This window comes from Stegodyphus dumicola, chromosome X2, assembly GCF_044657685.1.
Source record: "Stegodyphus dumicola isolate Sdum_Otavi_A_Nest chromosome X2, ASM4465768v1".
Lineage (NCBI taxonomy): Eukaryota > Metazoa > Arthropoda > Arachnida > Araneae > Eresidae > Stegodyphus > Stegodyphus dumicola.
This window is the reverse complement of record NC_140781.1, coordinates 44,821,642-44,841,668: the sequence shown is the minus strand read 5'-3', so window position 1 is coordinate 44,841,668 and position 20,027 is coordinate 44,821,642. Positions and strand designations below refer to the sequence as shown.

The 20,027-nt window shown below is 36.4% G+C and overlaps 1 non-coding gene across 1 annotated transcript; it reads left to right on the top strand.

Annotated features, from left to right (window-relative positions):
- The first annotated feature begins 1,545 nt into the window (after nucleotides 1-1,545).
- TRNAM-CAU (transfer RNA methionine (anticodon CAU)) lies at nucleotides 1,546-1,618 on the top strand. The gene has a single exon. It is a non-coding gene; the product is annotated as a tRNA-Met (tRNA).
- The last annotated feature ends 18,409 nt before the right edge of the window (nucleotides 1,619-20,027 follow it).

Below are 20,027 nucleotides of genomic sequence, written 5' to 3'. Positions count from 1 at the left end.
CTTTGTTGATGTCACAGTGCAAAGCTGTAGATGCCTGAGCAATAACATTAAAAACGGCTTTCAGTATATCGTCGATAGGCATATCGTTGACTATTTTTCAGTGAAGTCTGCAAGAGATGATAAGAATTCCCACTCTGCCCTATCAAGTATAAAGCAAAGAGATGTTGACATGAGTCTCAGACACTCTGTTGTGAGAAATCAAAAAATGAAAAATTGGTCACTGCAAGAGTCATTTCCAATGTTAAATGCGCAAAAATGGGAAAGTGATGACGAACAACTAGCAAAATCAATAACATGAAAACTTTTTGTTAGCTAGTGAAAGTAGGTATCCTGTCCATTATCGAGAAGAAAGAGGCAATGATCTTCGTTCATTTGTTCAGTTTGTCTACCTCGAGAATTTGTATTTTTATTTTCTCAGGGCGTACTATAGCCGGTACAGTTCCCTATTCATGCAGCTGTTTCATAAGATCATCTAAATCTCGTTGGTCAGTGTGGTGATTTGGAAACAATTGGAAACAAAATCCGTATATTTATCTGAATGGCAACAACTTTAAGGATTTCTGTTAAAGAAATTGACATGCAAGGATAGTCGAATGAGGTAAGGAGACAACTTCTACCTACAAGATTATATTTCCTTGCCAAAGAAGCTTAGTGAAAGAAGCTTGTGAAAGATGCTTAGCGTGTTGCTCAGGTTTCAACATAGTTTTCTATACTGCCAAGCGCTCAAATTGATGAATATAGAGCATATCTTTGATATTAACACCTTGAATGCCATGGTCATCACCGATGATTCACAGCTTTATTACTTTTCAAAGCCGTGTACATCAAATGTGATTCACAGGCTTTATATTGTTTGAAGCTGTGGGAGTCACCCGTGCTTCAAAAACACACAGATTTATACAGTTAAAATTATTCCTATGGCCTCAGAAATTTGCTACGTATTCTTGGTTCCAGCTTCTGGAAGCTTTTGCCGATAAATTGTTGTATGATTTTTAATAATTTTTTTTCTACAATAACTTTTAAGTAATTGTTATCTATGTGAAAGGAAGACAACAGAGCTGTAATTGAAGAGGATTGACTTGTTTATTGAAAAAGTACAAGACTAGTGGTACATTTTAAGATGCTTACATATTCACTAAGTTATTCATTTTCGATTGTATATTCTGTTTTATTATTTGTCTAACTTTAGAAATTTTTGCTATCAAGACAATGAACTCTAATGTTACCTTATGATAAGTTGAATTGTAATTAGTTTATAAATACAAAAAATATAAAAGTTATGAGGTATTTCTCCCACCTTCTTAGCGAGCCTTCGTGGTGTAGTGGTCTGCACGCTCAGCGCCTAATTGAGAGGTCCGCGGTTCGATTTCCGGCGCAGGCGTTGCATATTTTTCAATCTCTCATGGCTCTACAGTGGCGCTCGAACTAAAAGAGTGTTGGATGATGATTCTCCTCACCCAGACTTTGGCGATTGGATCCTCTAAAATCCCCAGTCGCCCTTTAAAAGGGGTAGTATATGAGGTATTTCTCCCGACTTTCTAGCGAGCCTTCGTGGTGTAGTGGTCTGCACGCTCAACTCATAATTGAGAGGTCCACGGTTCGATTCCCGGCGAAGGCGTTGCATATTTTTCAATCTCTCTTGCTTCCAAAATACCTAATATCTGTACAAAGTTTAGAATCATGCAATTCAAAATGAAATGGGAAAATACACAAAATAATAACGAGCTCAAACTAAAACTAGGTATTGCACTGATTTTTTAGGATAAATGGGACAAGTAAACTCCATAATTAAAAAATGGCTCGACAGAATATTTCACCCAATTTAGCTCTAACTATCAACGCGTTAACGAAATTTTGGTGAAATTAATAGGAGACGAGGGTGTTTATTATAATTTATGAATTTTCTTTCAGTGCTGCTTTTTAATTTTATGTGGAAAGAGATAATTGAGAATTTTTTTCTCTTCCGTTTCCATATTGTCAGAATCTAGAGATTCTGGATTCGCATCTTTCACTGAACTATTGTTAGGAACTTCTAATTTGTTTACGTTCTTTCGAAGAATATTTTTCGTATTATTCAGAATCCTTTTTTTTTTTTTTTCCCTTTGTGATATATGAGTTTATAAACTTTGTGATAAACTGAACATCCATCCTAATCGAAGTTGTTAAATTAGCTTTCATATGATTTTTAGCACTGGTTATTTTAAAAGTTAAAGCTACCTTAGTCCAATATTAAGAACTCAAATTTCTCATAGATTTTTATGAAAGAAAGTGCAGGTTTCTGTTCTGTTACTAGTATAGAATATTTTTCAACCAGGTATATCTAGCAGATCGGATTATTATTTTAACATTATCAAAATTAACAAATTCTTCATATAATTTTAAGATTTTTATATTAATTGATACAGTTGTCTTATTATTCTGCACGTACAATCATTTTTGCTTTAGTTCATTCTCAAAAGGTAACAAATTAGTTAATGTATTCAATGTAGAGTTTATGAGTTTGGGAGAGAGCCTATGGCAGTTACCGTTGACAAGCTACTATGTTACATCTTTTTGCTATTAAATTTCTTTATCAGCTTTAGATTCTCTAGCCGCCATTACTTCTGAAAATACTGAAGGCGTGCTTAGTAGTAGCATGTATCTACTGCTGCCAACATCTTTGCACTGCAGTGTCTGTATACTGCAGGTAGCGGCCTCTATTGCTCGGTATGACCCCCCAGCTTCACGCAACCCTACAACGCGATCACGTTCGAAATCGTTTAGTTGTCTGTAAGGTCTTCAGCATCGTCGTAATGGCATTTTTAGTTGCTTCTTTACGGAATCACAATGGCAGCAACAAAAAAAGATAAATTTTCCGCCTCTGTTACTGGCTTTATATTTTGCGAACTGCGCACTAGAAATGCGCGCTATCATAGCAATTCCTGTTCATTTGGCTGGAAACTTTGATCAATTGCATGTTCGATCAAAATATTTTTGCATACAAAATTTCGTCACGATCGCAAAAGTCCTTCTTGGTGCTTCGGTTTTTTTGCAAAAGAGTGTATTTTTTGAAACAACGATGGTAACAAAACTTTTAAATAACAGGAGAAAACTTTATTGGCGAAATCAAGGAGACGATTTTACAAAGTTATCAGTTGTGCTTCTATGCAAAATAATGCCATGACCTTATATATATAAATATATATTATTTTGAACATTAGTTTAAACGATGTGCTTCATAACATAATACACAAGACTTGCAAAGGCACGTAGATATCAGTCATAAAATATGTAGGAATTATCTATTCACAAATACGCATTATTTTTGCAGTAGATAACACTTTTAACGGCGTCAGTAGTATTCGAAGATCTCTGTGATATTATTTTCCACCTCCAATGCTTAGTATCTTATATTTTGATAAAATATATTTTGTATAAAAAGAAGACTAGGTGAAGGCGCTCTTTAAGGAAAATCACTGGTTTTACAATTTCTGTTTTACACATGATCTTAAAGTGATTGTCTGTACTGCTACTTCTAAGAAGCGGAAGTTCTGCTATAGGAAGAAGACGGAGAATCTGTAGACGAGTTAAACACTATTCGGTTGTTAAGTTTGTAGACTTGAAGACCCTTGAAGGAAGCAAATCAATTATGCAAATCAGTTATGGATTTTTGTTTAAAGTTTGTATTAGGCCATCTGCAAGTGGATTAATATTTTTCATAATTTAGAAAAATGCTCATAAAATTTAGCTGCATTGTTATTACTATCTTCCATATACACGTTTTGAAGTTTTAAAGCAAGATAGCTTTTAATAACCATCTGGGAAGTTTTCAAAGGAAAACGTTTAAAGGAATGCAAAGTTTCTTCTTTTTATATAAAGCCTCAGCAAAGTAATATATATCGCTGTTAAACAATTTGTTATTTTCAATTGTGTATATTTTTTAATGACTACAGACATACATTTTTTAGCGTAATTCATTTTCTGGCGTGACTGTAATATTCTGTTCAGAAGCTGTTCAGAATTTGAGTGCTTAAATTAACTTTCTAATCTTATTAGTACTATTAGTACTATTAGTACTATTAGTACTAATAAGATTAGAAGCCCTATTAACCCTATTACTATCTAAAACCCTATTAGTACTGACTATCAGAATATTTAAACCGCATACTATCAGACGTATTTTTGCGCATTTTATTGATTCCTGTGTGTAATATTGCTTACAGTCATGGACAGTATTATTTCCTTCATACTGAGGGAAACAAAACTGTCGTTTCTTTTTTTTTTTTTCCGATACTAATAAATCAGATATTTAATGCAGAGTAGTACTAAGTTATTAGGTAATTATCATCTTCCTTTCGTGCTTTCGTTGAGTATGCGGCTAGCAGACGGAAGGTCCGTGGTTTGAGTACCGGCGAAAAACTAGCTGATTTTTCACATCGCCTACTTCGAATAACCTATTAGCTATACAAATTTATATTTAAAACAAAAAATTAGTTGCATAACAATTCATATTCGAAATGATCCTGTTCCTAAAAAACTATTTTAATATTTTAAAATATACTTACGTATGTACATGGAAATAATTATGTTTGGCGAAAAATGAAGGAAAATTGAGTATCTTCGGGGGTGCAATTGAAAGTTCATCCGGCTGGCAGTCGTAAGGCCTAATGCCGTGGAAACAAAAATATCGGGAACGATAATTTATACGAATTATTGTGACTAGAAGGAGGACTGAACGATGACTAGGAATTATGCTGACTATGCTGACTAAAGGGCGACGAATTACTGTGACTAAGAATAAGGGAAGAAATTTACTTAGAGTGGTTCCCGCTCTGATGAAAACTGATGACTCTACACATTAGCCCCACCAGTGAGCGAGTGGTAGAGACTGCTGAATACCGGTAGTTTAACTCAGGTTCGAACGGGCCGTCTAAATGACTTTGATTTCATGGTTTCCCTCAGGTGTAATTTGATTAATCACCCGGCCGGTATAGTGGTCAACGACGCTGATTGCAGTACTGGGGCCGGAGTTAAAATCCCGGAGAAGGCATGGATATTTGTATGCGTATATTGTCTGTGTGGCAGTCTAATGTCGTTTTTTTTATGGTATGATGATTGGTATATAATATGTGCTGAATAATTATGTATTTTATGTCTATTTTAATTGGGAATTAGTTCCTGTTTTCCATTAGACGTTTTATTTTAGAATATGTGCTTTATATTGTTGGAATACCGGTCGATTTGTATTGACTGGAACTGTTTGACAAATCTGTAGTTTTGCACAATTTAGAATTGTATTGAAAAATTTAAGAATTAGTTTCCTTTTTTTTATCATCTGGGAGCCAAGTCATTATTTACAAAACATTTGTTTCTGTGGATAATAGTAAAATAGGGTACATATTACAATGAAATTCCCAATTGCAATTTCATGTTTGTCTTGTGGATAATTGCGACACAGTGTGCAAATTGCTATGGACGCACATAATGAGGTGTGCTAACTGTTAAGAACACGAAGTTATGATGTATCAAAGTGGACAAGTAGTATTTACTTGAACGATGAATTTAACAAAAGTGAACATAGAATAGCCTACACAACATCATATACTTTGGGCTATGGAACTATCAATTGCCTGAACTGATGTGACTTGCTTACTCTGTGGATAACTGCAAACATAATACGGACACACATCATTAGGTGTGTAACTGATAAGAATATGAAGTTATGATGTATTGAAGAAGACATAGGTTTAAAAACTGGTTGATATATAAGTTCCACTCTCCACAACATAGATCCTATCCATGACAATGTAATTATTAATTGATCGTATATGTATTTTCATACGGATTATTATGTAACAATTATTGTATAGATGACACTGTCAATTTAGCATTGTAATATTACTATCATTGATTCAGTGAATGCCGCTGGCGGTGGATTGTAGATTCTTTTCCATCGCATGGACAAATAACTCTGATTGGTGTAGAACCTTAGGTCGGACGTCCATGCGACTGCGTATCAGTCTAATGTCCATGGTACGTACACTGTCGTGCGTCGCTGTTTTCACGCTCCTCAATATTCGCCATTTTTTGCGTAAGTCCTCATAATTAGGTTGAGTAAATCATACCATCCTATTGAGGAAGCCAAGACATGCGTTTTGATATATGGATTAAGCCTGTATCCTCCATACGTAAAAAGTTATTAATTAATTTCTAGTTTACTCGTGGGATCCCATTGTGTTCGCCATTGTTCATGCGAGGGAAGAACAACATGGCTTTTTAGTCCATCATTTACTCTCAAGATTTATATCACCGGACGCGCAATTGTGTCAGGTATTCCTTGGAACTATTTTCGTAGTGATCAGATTATTATTACGTTAATTACGTAAGATTATTTAGCTAGCACGTGGTGTGATGAGTCATATGTGAATTTGCAGGAAAAAGTACTGTTTCATCCCTGAACGTATTGCTAACTACGACAAAGAGCTCCAAAGAGATAAGAAAAGCTGGTGATAACAAAAGGTACTAGTGGTTTCTTCATCAGGCAGTTTCTCCAGTTTTCACAGCCCATTTTTCACGAAAAAAGATGGCAACAATCAGCGGAAAAGGACGATTAAGGATTTCTAAATTAAAAGATTCTCCGTCAAATAGCTCAGAAAATATAAAATTTGGCTATTTTCTCCCTTCTACCCTGGAGAAAATCCCACCTCAGCAATCCCCACAAGGAAGGAATCTACAACGTTCCCCTTGCCCCCAGGACCGTCACCACCGGAAAACCGGTGGTGACGCCAGGACCCTTCGAACAAAGAGTCTCTCCCACTACGTTTGCGGTTTTTACTACAGTGGATATTCCTCAATTGTGCAGTTACTCTTTATTCAATTAGAAAACGGAAACAGGACAGAGAATTTCCACCTCAAGTCTTTCAGAGAACTATAAAAAGTGAACTTTGCATCTCTATCGGTCATCCACTTCAATTTTAGTGCTTTTGGTGAAATTTTGATTTTAGTAACAGCTTGTACAGATTCTATTTTGTGTGATAAGTTTAGTGTTTCATTGTTTTCGCACTCTTTTCTTAACAAGAATTGAGAATTTTCTCTCTTGGAGATTGTCTAACTTACGGAAGAAGTACTGCTACCAAGGTAGGACTTTTTACTCTTTCGTCCCCAGCATCTCATTCTCCTTGCTTCTGTAATTGATTAATTATACCACACGCATTGCATAGTTTAATAACAAACAGTGTTAATTGCTTACTGTTTAAAGAGATGAATTAAGGTGCCTAATATTCCTTATTTTCTTAAGTGCTGAATAACGCAGGTGACTTAATATATATTTGGCCTAACATCTTTCATTTCATTTTACCAATGTTTATAATAAGTTACATTTGTTCTTAACATTCTATTATTATGTTTGTACTTGCTTTTTGTTATATATTTTATATTTAACTCAACTAATCTGATTAGTGATTAATACTGATATTATTCATCGTAAAAAAAATTGGCTCTCTACGTATAGAAAGCATTTCCATTCAAGGATTTCGGTACTACGACATTTTCCAGGAGTGTGTGCAACTTATTACAGTATAACTGTTCACAATTTATAATAGAAATTCCCTCATAGTCAGCTTCCAGCATGGCTCAGACTACACGTCCTTCGAGCCCAGTGTCCGTCAACTCGGAAAGTATGCTTTTACCACCGGAAAAAAACAGAAACAGTATGCCAAGAACCGCATATAAGAGCCGTAAATCTTTATCATGCATGTCTAGATCTAGCCAGTACTAGACGAGGCGGGAAACGCGTCATCCCACCAGGAATGTTAACAAAGCTTAAAGAGATGCTCGATGAGCTCAGAGATATTGCTACAAGTAATGGGATCAGTAACGTAAGCGACGTACCGTTTCCGATAGGTATTTCACATCCCTCCCACGCCGTCGCATGTCAGTGCGATGATTACTCCACAAACTTAATTAATACAGAAAAAATGCCGTCCTTATTAGAGGATAATAATGTTCCTAAAATTTCATATGCTGAAGCTGTAGCAAAGGTACCAAGGAAAAGTAACCCAACTATTTTGCTATACCCAAAGTAAGAGCTAAAATGCCATATTACAGAGAAACTAAATCAGATCCTTCCCCTCAAAGAAATAAATGCCAATATTGATTATATAGCAAATATTAAGAACGGAGGCATCGCGATCAGCAGCACTTCAAAGGAAGAACTCAACAAGATTACTAACGCCATAAACGTTTCCGAAGAAGCAAATAACTTAATAGAAATAAAAACACCAAAGGTTAAAAAAGCGAAAATCTCAATCAATAATATTCCGAATACATTACCACCAAAATTAGTTCTCGAAGAACTAGTTGACCAACTAAGGATTGATAAAGAGGAGATTTCACCTCTCTTTTACACAAAAGGCAAAAACCCCAACACCATTAAGTGGGTTCTCGAATGCTCCCCTCGTACTCTATCAAAATGTATTGAACGTAGGAAAATTATAATTAATTGGAGCACTCTCCCAATCGCAGAATTCTACGGAGTGAGGAGATGCTACAGATGCCAAGATTTCTCACATTCTGGTAGTACATGCAAATATAGGACTTATTGCGCTTTCTGTGGCAGACCTCACTCCACAAGGAATTGCAAAGAAGACGTACCAGATTGTATCAACTGTAAACTGTTCAACTGCACATATGGAACCTACATCAATACTTCACATGCCGCATTCTCCCCCAAATGCCCATTATATCAGAGGGAAATCTCAAAAATTAAAACTGCTGCAGTTTACACATCAAAGCAAGAAGAATAGTTAGCTTACTACCTAGTTTCTTTTAAGTTAATTTAAACTTCCCTTTCTGTACATGGATCCATCAAGTACTACCCCCGCCTCTTCAATTCCTCAATTTCAACTGTTGACGACAATTTTACACAATAATTCGCCTCCACAGGACAAGCTTAGAATCCTTCAAATAAACTTAGGCAGAGGAAAAATGGCTTCAGAACAACTTAAGCCCCGTTCACATGAGCAGATTCGACCAGTAGCGAAAACCAGTTCTTCCAATGTGTCCCGTTCACATGGGAAAAGCATTAACTGCCTCGCCGAAGTGGAGGTAGAACTTGGTTGAATGTTCCTTACCTCTCGGGAGCAGGGCAAATGGGGAGATTTTCCTGCTCGCTGGACTGAGCGAAACAATCGCGCTGATAGATGTCTGGGGATGTGATAGTATGCCCTCAAAAATTAGATAGAACTGTACAAGATACGGAAATTATAGACAAATACAGACAAGGTTATCTGATGCTAGGTATTCCAGAAATATCGTTCAAATTAAAACTAAAGTTCAGACAAGTGCATTTCGGCTTCAACGCAACAAGGGACTCGGTACCTTTTGAACGATTTTTTTTTAAATTTAAGCATTTTCATCTACTTTTTATGAATATTATTAAATGGGTTTGTGAGATAAAATAATTTTAAGCTGAAAAAAAGTTTTTGCTAGTATTTTTTTTTTAATTTAAATTTTTGAAGAAAACTTTTACAATTAAAATGTCTTTCTTCTCCTACAATTTTCAATGTTCCCCCCAGTTTTTATTGTATTTAATTTTTCTTAATAACTTCAAGGAATGATTTGCAATTAATGAATTAGTTTCTGAGGGAAAAAAATACACTTTTATCTAAAATCTTTAAAACAAATATGATCTCAGTCACATTTTCATTTCAAATAATTTTTCCTTTCAGTATTTTGCAAAACCCATCCTTGTTTCTATAAAGTACATAATTTTAAGTAAGCAGTAAAAATAATAAAAAATTTAGTCCATACCTGTATATGTTTTAGGACTTTAAGTAAAAGGATTTATTGAAAAAAAATGCAAAAAGTTTCTCAGTTTGCATTTGCAGTTTAAAGAACACAAACTGTCTAAATAGACATTTAATCATTTCAAATATTTAAAATTTTATTACTGAATTTAAATACAAACATATGTATATAAATTAAACCTAGTGCTATTTATTCAATTGATAAATATAAACATAAATTACAAAGCTTTTTTTAAAACCTTATGTGGCCAGAAAAATTGCAAAAACTCATAAAACGCAGGCAGAATTTTTCTTTACCTGTTTTTGTTTTGTAAAACACGTTCAAAACAATTTTAATACATTAATTAATTATAATATGGTTGCGTGCCTACGGGTTTGTAATAGATTGATAATACTTCGTAAATGATTGTCATTGCACTCAAATCCGATGATAGCATAATTAAATTTATTTTATCAATATAAACACTCCAAAGTTCTGGAATTTTCCACAGAAATACTCGTACAAGTGTTTAGAATATCACTAAGGATAATCAGTAGTTGTGCTTCAATCTAATAAGAACGTTAAACACAACGGAATGCAAAACGCATCTTAAGAGAAAGTTAACTCAGAAATATCTCCAATCTAACAACTGGCAACAATAACAACTTATAGAGCATAAATAATGCCATAAAAATAGTGTGGTATAATGAGATTATTACTTTGAAACCGATGTTTCGAATTGATGCCCAAGAAGAACCAATATTTCCCATTCTGCTTCATTGCATATCTTTCAAAAAAGTAAAAAAATCATCCAAATAATTTCCTTTATCATTTTTTTAAATGCGAAAAGTTTGTTTTATAAGCTGTGAAAATGACGGAAGTTTGTAACCGATATATTTTTAGATATGAAATTTTAAAACTAATGGGCGTCAAAAAGTCTAAAAATATGAACGATTTTCAAAAATTCTCCCAAAATATTTTTAAAAAAAATTACGCTAAAAATTTCATTTAATTTTTTTTACAGTGTGTTATGATGCAAACTGTAATATTCTGAGATTCTCAGTTTATTTATTAATATTTGCAGAATTTTACAATTAAAGTCGTTTCAACTTTAAATTTGAAAAAAATCTAATCCTCTAAAAATCAAATGCGTGACACCACATCCACAAGCAGTGTATGTACAAAGTTTGAGTTCTATATCTTATCGGGGAGCAGTTTAAAAATCCATGACCGTCTTTTAACCATAGCGACAAGCACCAAGAGTGAACTAAATAACAGCTTATAAAATAATAATAATAATAATAATTAAAAAGCATCTATTTTTCAGGAACCATTACGAAATTTCAGGTACCAGTTGCGAAAGTACAGATTACAAAATTAACAACAGTAAACAGCGTTAAAAATGTGTAAATAGTACTAGAAATCTGCCAATTCGGAGACGTGATTGTTCACAGAGGCTTAGGTGTAAAGGGGAAGGAAGACGGTGGTCTTCTGAACGGGTCCTAAAGACGAAACTCTTTCATGTCTCCTTTTTCTCCCCTTGCTAACGGCAGCTGTGCGAAGGAGCGTTGCATGTGAACGGGGCTTTAGTGAAGTAATTGAAAATAACAATCATGATGTAATTTGCATTACTGAGCCGTATTGCGTAAAAGGTGAAGTTAGATGCCTTCCCCTTCACTGGCAAATATTTCAATCTACCGAAAAAGATCCTCTAGTTAACCCACGTGCCAGTATTATAGCCACCAATACCAAATGGTCCCCTACAATTATATTAAGCCATAGAGATGTGATGACGATAAGTATTAACTGTAAATCTGAACAGCTATTAATTACTTCCATTTACTGCTCACCACGAGAGGATATGGAGCCGAATCTCCACACATTAGAAAATATCTTTAGTAATCTCAGAAGATCACAGCACGTGATTACAGGTGACTTCAATGCTCACCATCAAATGTGGCATTACAATAATAGAGATAATAGAGGACATACACTAGCTGACTTTATTGCTACACACAATCTGTATATACATAACCTCTCTTCAGACACTCCTACATTTGAAACAACAAACGGTAAAAGATGGCCGGACTTGACACTGTCAACATTGAGTATCTCCAATAAAATACAAGAATGGATCAAGAAGTTCTTGATGACCCAAGCCACTCAGATCATAACTACATCTCATTTGAATTATCAGAAGAAATCCCCGACCTTAAATTAAGAAGATTTTCAATCTCAAAGCAAAAAGCAAGGCAATTTGGAAGAAAAATATCCACATGTCTTCAGTATGCGGAGAAACTTATAGATAAATGCACATCACCCGATGCAGTCCATGATTTAATGGAAACAATTATCAAAACAATACAGGAGACAGCGACCAACACATTTAAACTCCGTACCAACAACAAGATTACGAAGACTAACTGGTGGACAAAGGAATTAAGACGTGAAAAGCAACATACAAAGGCCCTTCGTAGAAAAATGAAAAGTGCTCCGGAAGGGTTGAAAATGGAAATATGGATAAAATACAAGCAACAATTAGCAAATTACAAAAAGAAAATAACTGAAGCAAAATTACGCAGCTGGAAGAATTACTGCTGTAATAATAAAGATACATACGGCCAGCTGTATAAAATGGCTACAAGTAAAGTTTTCAGTCCCGCACATATCGGTCTTCCGAAAGATCAACTCTCACGTAACAGCCAGCTTGGTAATGTCACTGAAAAGATTCTCAACAATATTTTATACTTTCTTCCTAAAAGATAATGCAGAAGACGATGGCCACTCACATTCCGATATTAGATACAATAATACCACTCCAAATACTCCAGACGATGTGGAATTCCACTCACAAGAAATTTCAAAAATTATTAAGTATCTTCCGATTAATAAAGCTCTGGGACCTGACGGATTAGACAACAGGATTATTAAGATAATTCACCACACAATGCCTTTTCTGTTCCACAAACTACTAAACTTCTGCCTCAAATTTTATGACTTACCGAATTGTCTCAAGCAGGGACAAACAATACTATTCAAGAAAAATAATAAAGATCCTACGGATCCGGAAGCCTTCAGACCAATCAACCTCTTACCTGCAATAGGTAAACTTCTGGAACGTGCAATCGCGGGCAGATTACGCCACCACTTAGAAAAAAACGGTACCATAAGCCCCAACCAATACAGCTTCAGACCTCTCAAATCTACATCACATGCGATAGCAGAACTTCAAGAGCAGATCGTAGGAATAAATCTTCAGCTCTCCATACAGCAGTACTCTGTATGGATCTCAAACATGCGTTTGACTCCATGTGGTGGCCTGGTATCCTTGAAGCCTTGCGCAACATTAAATGCCCTCAGAACATATTCAAGCTAATGAATAGTTTCCTAACAGACAGAGCAACGATAATCATCAGCAACAACTGTATAGTAGAAAGAAGAATAACAAGGGGCTGTCCACAGGACTCTTGTCTAAGTGCAGACCTGTGGAACATCACCTTCAATTATATCACCTCCTAATAAGTGGCCGGACCATACAAAGCTCATCGCCTTTGCCGACGATGTGGCCTTTGTAACAAATGGGCATTCAAGAGACATACTAGAAAAGAATAGTAACGATGTAAGGATCTTAAGTTTTACTAACGTTTATTTTATTTTAAATCTTTACTATCACTTCTTATTTTCTACTTCCGGCCAGAATTAAAAGCGTTAACTTATTTATGCAAAATTTGTCTGGCGAACGCCAAGTACTTAAGTTGTGGCTTTTTGCCAAGCGAGAGAGAGGAAGGAGTTAGTCGAAGCAGGCCGCTTGCCTCAGAAGTTTTACTCGGTTGCTGTTTGCCTTCCAGGCCAGAGGTTTAATCCTCGTGATAATTTTACACGTATTGTAGTGTTAACAGTTCTCTGTACTACATCCGGCTTCCTGTTAATGTAAGGCCAATCTTCCACGTTTATTATTCCAAATTTAAGTTAGAGTTTAGTTATAGTTTTATATTCTTACGTTCAGACCACAAGTAGTTGGTCTCTGTATTCCGAAGTACGGAAATTATTGTAAAGAGTGAAAAATAAAGGGTTTTGTATACCCTTCTTGTGTATCTTGTCTACTTCCCACAGTTATTGAACATAGCTTTAGTAAGCTCCCTGTTCCGAGTCAGGTCCCTGCATGTTCCCAAAGAAAGTAAGACGGAACATTGAACCTGATAGTGGCGCCCAACGAAGAAGAATAACCATGGCCGAGTTTCAAGAAGAACTTGTGCTGCCTGCAGAAGCGGCTCAGAATCCAGAAATGCCAGCTGCCGCCCTGGAAGGATTTGGTTACATCGTTGAAATCGTAAAATTGGATGACCACTTCATGCTCTACCCCGTGCACGAGTTTCAAAAAGTTACCTTAGCTACCAGCGCTTTGAGGGGCCAAGCGCTTAACTGGTTCAAATGTATAGGCAGAAGTCTCTTGGGTCAAGCAGGAAGTCCCACCTATACTTACGAAAATTTCAAGACTGCCCTAGTAAAAGCCTTCCCTGTCGTAAGGGATCGTGCGAAATTAGAAACGGAACTTTTCAGCATATATCAGCAAAGAATCGAAAATCTCTCAAACTTTATTTTAAGAAAAATTCACGTCTTGTAACTCTTGTATGGAAACCGTCCGGATCTTGAGATAATTTAAGTGATTTTGCCGAGGTTACTTCCCCAAGTGCAAGACTTTATTGAATTAGGAAATCCGACTACACTGGAAAAGTTATTTGAGCTAGCAATCCAGTTTGAAAGTAGAAGAACGGCGGACATTGAAAGAAGACGCCAATATCAACAACGAAACCAATTTGGTGCGCCAAGACCACAGCAAAGTCAAGCACACGGCTACGGAAGCAAAGCAAATCAGTGGGCAAGGAAACCCGAGCATTCAAAAACAGCCGACGAACGTCGACAGTTCAATAGCAACCCAGGAAAAAAGTCTCAAGGCCAGTGGAAAAAGAAGGAAAGCATGGAAACAAAAAAGGATTTAAACTAAAACGGATTTCTGCTGACGGGAGGGTGCGGAAATCAGAAGGCCAAGAAAACCCCTCTTCCTTCAAATTAAACACAGTAATGGTGAAAAATTTGACTCTTCCGAAGATTGAAGTGTTGGTGAATAATATCCCAGCCACCGCACTCCTGGATACAGGCGCGCAGTGCTCCTGTGTGGCAGAAGATTTTTTTAGGAAGTATTTTCGGAAATACCGCATATATAATTCGGATAATACGACAGTGTTAGCGGCGCAAGGAGAAAGATGTAAGTGCATAGGTAAATTACCACTATACATCCGTATCAAGGACGAACAAGTAAATGTTATGTTTTTCATAGTAAAGAATCTGCAAGCACATATTATCTTAGGAATAGATTTTCTTTCAGAGGCATAAGCAACGCTGGATTTTAATGAAGCGTCCCTTAAGCTGACTATGAAACCAGTTCGAGAAGAAAAGGCTGAACCGCCGATGTTAAACCTTGACCACCTGCCTAATGAAGAGCAACGAAGAATTCGACAAGTGGTAAGTGAATTTGCTTCGTTATTTAGTGATATTCCAGGATTTACTCAGGTTACTAACCATAGTATGAGATTCAATGCCAGTTCGCCACAAAGCATACCGGTATGATAAGAATAAGGAAAAAATTATAGAATGGCATATCACCGATATGCTACGTAAAACGATCATAACGCCCATCTCAAGTAGTTATGCTAGCCCGGTGGTTTTATGTAAGAAAAATAATGACTATCCATTGACACATCCAAAAAGGTGGAGATTCGCGATTGACTACCGTAAATTAAACTCCATAACTAAATATCCGGTATATCCGTTACCTATTATTGAAGAAATTCTAAGGAACATAACATCGACCAAATATATGACGACTTTAGACTTAACGAGTGGTTATTTTCAAATACGGGTTAGGCCTGAGGACGTGCCTAAGACTGCTTTTATAACCAAGTCTGGCACTTATGCATTTCTGCGTATGCCGTTTGGCCTTTCAGGGGCACCGGCAACATTTCAGCGATGTATGGACATTGTGTTAAGGCCTGTTCTTGGAAAGTCCACATTTATCTATTTAGACGATATCATTATTACTAGTGATAATCTCGACCAACATGTACAGGATTTAAGACAGGTGTTTTCTTTATTAAATGAGGCCGGTCTAAAAGTTAATGTCGAAAAGTGCAAATTTGCAGCCCCTGAATTAAAATATTTAGGTTACAAAATATCTCAGAAAGGAATCGAGACTGACGAATCAAAAATAATTGCTGTACAAAAGTATCCGACTCCAAACACGGCGAAGAAGCTCTCTTCTTTTTTAGGACTTTGTTCATATTATAGGTCCTTTATAAAAGATTTTGCAGCTATTGCTGAACCATTGTTAAAATTAAAAAGGAAAAAGGCAAGATTCTCGTGGACGGCCGAAACCAATAGTGCGTTCGAAAAATTAAAGCAAGCATTAACGCAAGCCCCTGTGTTGAAATTTCCTGAAAAGGATGAGAATTTAGAAATTTCAGCGGATGCTTCGGATTATGCGGTAGGAGCGGTACTTTCACAAAATCAGCAGCCCGTGGCATTTTTTAGCCGAACTTTAAATCAAACACAAAGAAATTATTCCGCGACCGAGAGAGAGGCACTTGCAGTTCTGTTAGCAGTGCAAAAGTTCCGAGTCTATTTTGGAAGGGCGCCAGTAACAGTGTATTCTGATCATGCGGCGGTAACTAGATTGTATTCAGGGAAAAACTTATCCCCAAGGTTAATAAGATGGGCACTCAAGCTACAAGAATATAATCTGGTAATCAAGCATACCCCCGGAAAGGAAAATATGTAGCAGATGCCCTATCCAGAATTAAAATAGATGAAGAAGGTAATACTGTAAAGGTGGCAATGCTCACAGCATGTACAATAAATTCCCGAGAAACTGTAATAACCGAACTGGGTAAGGATCCTGAGTTTGGAAGCATTTATGAGTATTTAAAGGATCCTGAAAATTTTAGCCACCAAGATATTGTGGCGATAAGAAATAGGGCGGCCCATTACGAACTAATAGATGGTCTATTATTTTATACAAAAACTACGAATTCCAACAACGAATTTCGACCTGTTATCCCAGCTAGTCTTAGATTAAATATCCTGCAGGAGTTGCATGACAGCCCTTTAGCTTCTCATGCTGGTATTCGAAAAACTATACAACTTGTACGCGAGGCAGTCTATTTTCCTGAACTGCAAAAGTTAACAAGGGCGTATGTCCAGTCCTGCCCAACATGTCAAGCAGTTAATTATATTAATTTCCGCCCGGCCGGGTTTCTAAATAGTATTAAATCCGAATTTCCAAACGAAATAATTGGCATCGATTTATTGGGCCCTTTCCCAAAAAGTCAGTTAAATAAAAGTCGGTATCTCCTTGTTATGGTTGATCATTTTAGTAAGTGGACCGAAATTGTTCCCTTAAAACGAGCCTCCGCGAAATTAGTTACTGATTCTATTTTAAATATATATATTTTAAAATACGGGGCGCCCCTAAAAGTTATATCGGATAATAGTCCTCAATTTGTAAGTAATGTATTTGAAGACATGTGCCAAAAACTGGGCATACGTCATTTAAAAATGGTCCCGTATCGGCCGCAATCAAATATAGCGGAACGGGTCAATAGAAATATAGTGAAAATTATCTGTAGTTATGTTAAAAATTTTCATAAAAGCTGGGATAACTATGTCAATGAATTTGCTTTCGCCCTTAGGACCGCAAAACATGATACAACGGGCAAAACTCCTGCTGAGTTATTTTTAGGCAGAAAGATTATAACGCCGTTAGATAAATTATTTTATGTGCAACAAAGAGCTCCAGAATTTAAAATGGGTGATATAGAAAAATTAATTAAAAAAGCAAAAAAGAATACTGAAGTAGCACAGAGAAAACAGAAGCTTTATTATGACATGAAACGACGGGGAGTAACTTATAAAGTAGGGGATGAAGTGTTAAAAATTAAGCATTCACTTTCTTCAGCACCAGAAGATAAAACTGCCAAACTTTTTCCACGATTTGAAGGACCATATGTCATAGAAAAAATAACTCACGCTGTAGTGGTGTTAAAAGCCAGAAATGTTGAAACGTGCTCCGCAAACATTGATCAAATAAAACCCTACTATGATCGTAATAAAATGCAAATTTTCAAAGATCTTTTGCAGGATCCGGCACGGCAGACACGGCAGGCACAAGCTCCAGAGGTGGAACAACGTCAAGCACAAGTATAAACCATTAGGAGCCAGGAGCAATTGAAAAGAAAGTTTCCCCGCTGGAAAATTGAAGGTAACAAGAAAAAGAAGCCGTTCCACCGTCCAGAAAAGAGAACACACGAACACCCCCAGAATGAAGAAGGGAGAAGTACGACGAATCCAAAGAAAGCCAGGAGAAATAACGGGAACTATAACCTGGCTCCCAAACGGAAGATCGACGCATCGGACAGGACTCTCCGCAGCAAATGTCGCCGAACTGCGGAAGGGCCACCAGCGGCGGAGGAAAAGTTACAAGGAAAATTTGAACGGCCAGCAACGAGGTCCAAGCAGGAACGCGAAAGAAGTGTCCCGGTTCCGCCAAGACCAGCTGCCATCAAACGGCCAAGACCACAGGCAGAGGCGAAAAAGAAGGTATTCAAGGGTGACCGAACTGGAGGAAAAGAAAGTTTCTAGAGGAAGGCACTGAAGGGCGAGCCCGCACAAGAAGGAGGATAAATCAAACCAGAATCTGTGCTACCTTCCAGGACTGGGCTCAGAAAAGAATGTCCGAATATCACAAAGATAAGTAAAATTTTATGTTACTTTGCAAACTTAAGTTAATCTTTCATTCTTACTGCAAGTGGCAGATTTGAAGAAGTTTTACCTCATGTGAGGTCTACCTTTATCGCCAAAAAGGCGAGAAATGAGTTGTTACCGATTTTGGTATTATGTTTTTCAATTACTCGCGCGTAAAACTAAAGTTGATGTAGAATAGGAATGTGTAAATACTTAAATATTGTAAAAGTTATTGTATAAATTTTATTTAAAAACATTCTGGCAAGAAAGAAGTTTTAGTCTGAAAGACTTTTTGAAATGTAGTATTTCAGTGTAGAAGAATTGGCCCTTGCTTTGAAAAGAATAGAAGTTAACAATGTACTACTAATGTATATTTTAAAATGCGTAAAATTAACGGCATGTTAATATGTTCTTATATACAATGTGAACTGTTATTTTAAACGTTAAGAAATACTGTGATATGGTAAAAGTGAAAGTAATGCCAAAAAAAATTTTTTTTATTCGTGTGACTGTAAAAAGACCAAATTATGGTGAATATGTGTTAAAGGTTGAATGAATGTAGTTAGGCTCTCTGACGCTACACTTCAGAGTTAGCCACTTTCAAAATAGTACCTCAGGGTTTAGAGTTGAAGATAGGGTGTGTTAAGAGGTCTTGTCATGTTGAATTTTAACACGTTAGTGTTTTGATTGTAGGAGGCAGTGTTGAACACGTATACATAAACACATTCGTGTTTGGTGTTCTTTTACAACACATGTCAGAGAGCATGGGGAGAGATAATTAAAATAGTCATGAATGAAATAAGAATGTTAAGAGAAATATAAATATGCATGTTACTTGCCATTTCATTGTGTAACATTTCATTAAACCAGTTTTCCTTCCAGATCTCTGGAAGGAACCAGATTTGAATAAAAGCTCCTGTTTAGATGCAGTACAGATGAAAAAATTGGGTGTCCGTGGAGCTGCTATTGTAAAAACAAATTTTTTTTTTTTTAATTTCTAGTTTCTAGTAAGAAATGTTTGTAAAAGATTGGTCTCGCGTTAGATTCTAGAGCTAAAAGTTTTCAACAAGGTCGTTTTAGACCTCAGTTTCAAACTAATTAACTCTGGCGGGAAGTATGTAAGGATCTTAAGTTTTACTAACGTTTATTTTATTTTAAATCTTTACTATCACTTCTTATTTTCTACTTCCGGCCAGAATTAAGAGCGTTAACTTATTTATGCAAAATTTGTCTGGCGAACGCCAAGTACTTAAGTTGTGGCTTTTTGCCAAGCGAGAGAGAGGAAGGAGTTAGTCGAAGCAGGCCGCTTGCCTCAGAAGTTTTACTCGGTTGCTGTTTGCTTTCCAGGCCAGAGGTTTAATCCTCGTGATAATTTTACACGTATTGTAGTGTTAACAGTTCTCTGTACTACATCCGGCTTCCTGTTAATGTAAGGCCAATCTTCCACGCTTATTATTCCAAATTTA